The sequence below is a fragment of the Syngnathus typhle genome, linkage group LG7, assembly GCF_033458585.1.
Source record: "Syngnathus typhle isolate RoL2023-S1 ecotype Sweden linkage group LG7, RoL_Styp_1.0, whole genome shotgun sequence".
NCBI lineage: Eukaryota > Metazoa > Chordata > Actinopteri > Syngnathiformes > Syngnathidae > Syngnathus > Syngnathus typhle.
Genome location: NC_083744.1, coordinates 377,575 through 380,927, shown reverse-complemented (window position 1 = coordinate 380,927; position 3,353 = coordinate 377,575). Strand labels below are relative to the sequence as shown.

Genomic DNA, 3,353 nt, shown 5'->3' with positions numbered 1-3,353 from the left:
CTTTGGAGGCATGATTAGAGTTGTTGCAATCCTCAGACTAACATGAATGTAATAACGAACGGAGTCAGTTGGCATGCGGGTCCTCTCGTGAGGTTCGACAATCGAATTTTGTTCGACATCCGGAGCAAAAAATTCTCAAATTATTTGTTCAAATATTGATTTATTCGAGAACCGGGATGTTCGAAAACCGAGGCTCCACTGTAAAACAATGTAACATTAATTTTTGACGACGATGGGATTTGAACCCATGCGTGCAGAGCACAATGGATTAGCAATCCATCGCCTTAACCTCTCGGCCACCTTGTCTTGCTCCTATGGGGCTGACAACACGTTGTGCCGACATACTTTGTGTGAAAATCCGACTGATGAAATGCCGAGTGGAGAGCACAATGGAGTAGCAACCCATCGCCTAAATATCTCAGCCATCGCATCTCATGCATGAGTTGTATGGGCGACATGATATGGCATGTACGGGGTAGTATAAGCTACAAGGTAAAATGATACGATACTTTAGATGTGAAATGAAGAAGAGCTAAGCCACAAAAGAAGTGACACTGTCAGCAAAGAAAAAAATTTTTTCAATGTTGTCTCACCCCAAATCTTTGGGATCATCGGCTCTGCGCAGTTGGATAGTTCCACTAACATTTTAACATCAACATTCTTCCACTGTACTTTTGCGCTATGCTTACTGTCTGCTGTATGCACACTGGCTCCGTTTTGCTCTTCTTATTTATTGTCTTATCTGTTTATTTATTATTTGTTCATCACTCTTATTTATTGTTTGTGCCTTCTTGTTTTTATATTGTGTCGTTTACTTGTAAGTCTATCGTGTAATATGTCTCGTCACCATGGGATAGAGAAAACGTAATTTCGGTTTCTTTCTGTGTCTTGACATGTGAAGAGATTGACAATAAAGCTGACTTTGACTTTTTGACTTTTGTGGCCGTAGCATCCCCGGAACGAATCTGGGTCATGGCGTATTTAAATTACCTTGCTGAATTTGTCCGTTGTTCACTGTTAGATGCAGAGACCACTGCTCCAGCAGAAGAAGCCGAAACCCTACAAACAGCAACCACAGAATCATCTCAACCACTAGACCGGACCCAGACCGACCCTCTATCGCTTACAGCCGCCGGTACGGAGACCAACCATGCTCAGCAGCTCCCACACGCTTCAGACCCCCCCACCTCTCCAACTCCAGAAACCCATCACCCCCCCTCCTCTCATCCACCCCCCACACCTCACCCTACACACCCCCAGAACCCCCCCCCCCTTCTCTCATCCAACCCCACTTCCCACCCTCCTCCATATCCCTTTCTCCCTCCCCCCCTCCACTGGCCTTCTCATCACACATGAACGAGAGGATTGAACGGGCAAACATCAATATAGCCAGCCCCCATCGATGCTCCACCCAGGATCCACAAACCGACCTGAACGAACCCAGCCCCCATCGATGCTCCACCCAGGCTCAACCCCTCCCCATAAGCAAACTGAACAGCTCTCTACACAAACCCCCTTTCCCTCACCTAACTCCCCCCATACGTCCCCCCTTGTCCCAGAGTTCTGAAGAAAATTCCTCACCCAAAAACAGCAAGAACAAGGTCACACAGCAACATACTCCAGAAGCTATCACAACGCTGATCACTCCTAGAATAAACAACCCTATCATACCAGTTTGTTCCGTCCCTGGATCAAACCTGATACCCATCCGTCAGAAACAGCTCCAGAAATCAAAACACTCCACCAGAACCAAAACAATTCGAGCGGCCCTGCTCAATATTAGATCATTAGTCAATAAATCACTTCTCATCAATGACCTCATTACGAGTAATGAATTAGATATCATGTTTCTTACAGAGACCTGGCTTGATCTAGATAACAGAGAATATATCCTTAATGAATCAACTCCACCTAATTTCAACTGCATTGACGCCCTCAGAATCGGAAAGAGAGGGGGAGGCGTTTTCTATTCTGATTTGTTTCAATGTAAACGGACGTCATTTGGAGATTGTCTTTCGTTTGAGTATCTTGCAGTTGTAATGAAGTCTTCTCCCCCTGTCCTACTTATGGTTGTATACAGACCCCCAGGTTATGCTAATAACTTCTTCGTCGAATTCTCTGAACTCTTCGCTATAATCTCCTTGGAACATGACTGTATATCAATAGTAGGTGACTTTAATATTCACATAGACAAACTCAATGATAATAACATCAAAGAACTAAACGACCTCCTTGACACCTTCGACCTATCCCAGCATATCTCTGGACCTACACACAACAGAGGCCATACACTAGATTTATTCATAACCAGAGGTCTTGAGTCATCTTTCCTCTCAGCAGTCGATATTGCCTTATCTGATCACTTCTGCATCTTTATCGAAATGAAGGTCACCCCTATAGCTTTCAGTCAACCACAAACCATTAAAAAGCGGCACTTAAATGAGGCCACTAGTACACTATTTATGGAGGCCTTCTCGCAGGCCCCTACCCTTCCATCAGAATCTGTCAATGACCTCCTAGATAACTTCAACTCTAAAACCCTAAAAGCTATCGACGCAGTAGCCCCTCTGAAAACCAAATTAATCTCTGGTAAGAAGAAAGCACCATGGACATACTCTCTCTCTTTAAAAGATAAAAAAGAGAGTCTAGAAAAGCAGAACGCAAATGGCGGAAAACTAAACTTCACATTCATCATGATATTTACAAAGACAGCCTTAAATCCTATAACCAAGAACTAAAAAAATCCAGACAATCTTTCTTTGCTGACATAATCAACAAAATCACAAATGACGCTCGTACTCTCTTTGCCACCATTAACAGGCTAACAAACGCCCCCCCTCAAATTGCCCCTGATTTCCTATCCACTGTCAAATGCAATGTATTTGCAACCTTCTTCAAGGATAAAATTAAAAACATCAGATTAGCCATCAGTAAAAGGACCTATGGCACCAATGCACCAACTGAAAAGGTGCCTAGTAAACATGACCCAATTTAATATCTGTCAGGTTTATTTCGATGACTGAATAACTATTAAGAGAAGAGCAACAGCAAACAGACCACAAGTGAGACAGAATATTAAGTCTTTTCTCGCGAGGAGTGCAGTACAGAAAGCTTCACAACAATCTCACTACACTAGTTATCTGTATGCACTCCTGCTCTTTTTATTTGGATTTGCCCTACCCACAAAATGAGACAAGCCCTCTAAAAGGGGAGGAGGGAAGCACGTGGGCTTTGTCTCGTAAGAAGAAAAATCACAAGGTGTTACATACTGATATGGAACAGTGTGAGAAAGAGTACAAGTGATCAGCAACCATTCTTTGTGTCTGTGATGAAATCAGGAAACATGAGTGATC

At 43.4% G+C, this 3,353-nt stretch overlaps 1 non-coding gene across 1 annotated transcript; it reads right to left on the bottom strand.

Moving 5' to 3' along the window:
- Positions 1 to 224: 224 nt before the first annotated feature.
- On the bottom strand, positions 225 to 306 carry trnas-gcu (transfer RNA serine (anticodon GCU)). The gene has a single exon. It is a non-coding gene; the product is annotated as a tRNA-Ser (tRNA).
- Positions 307 to 3,353: the final 3,047 nt, after the last annotated feature.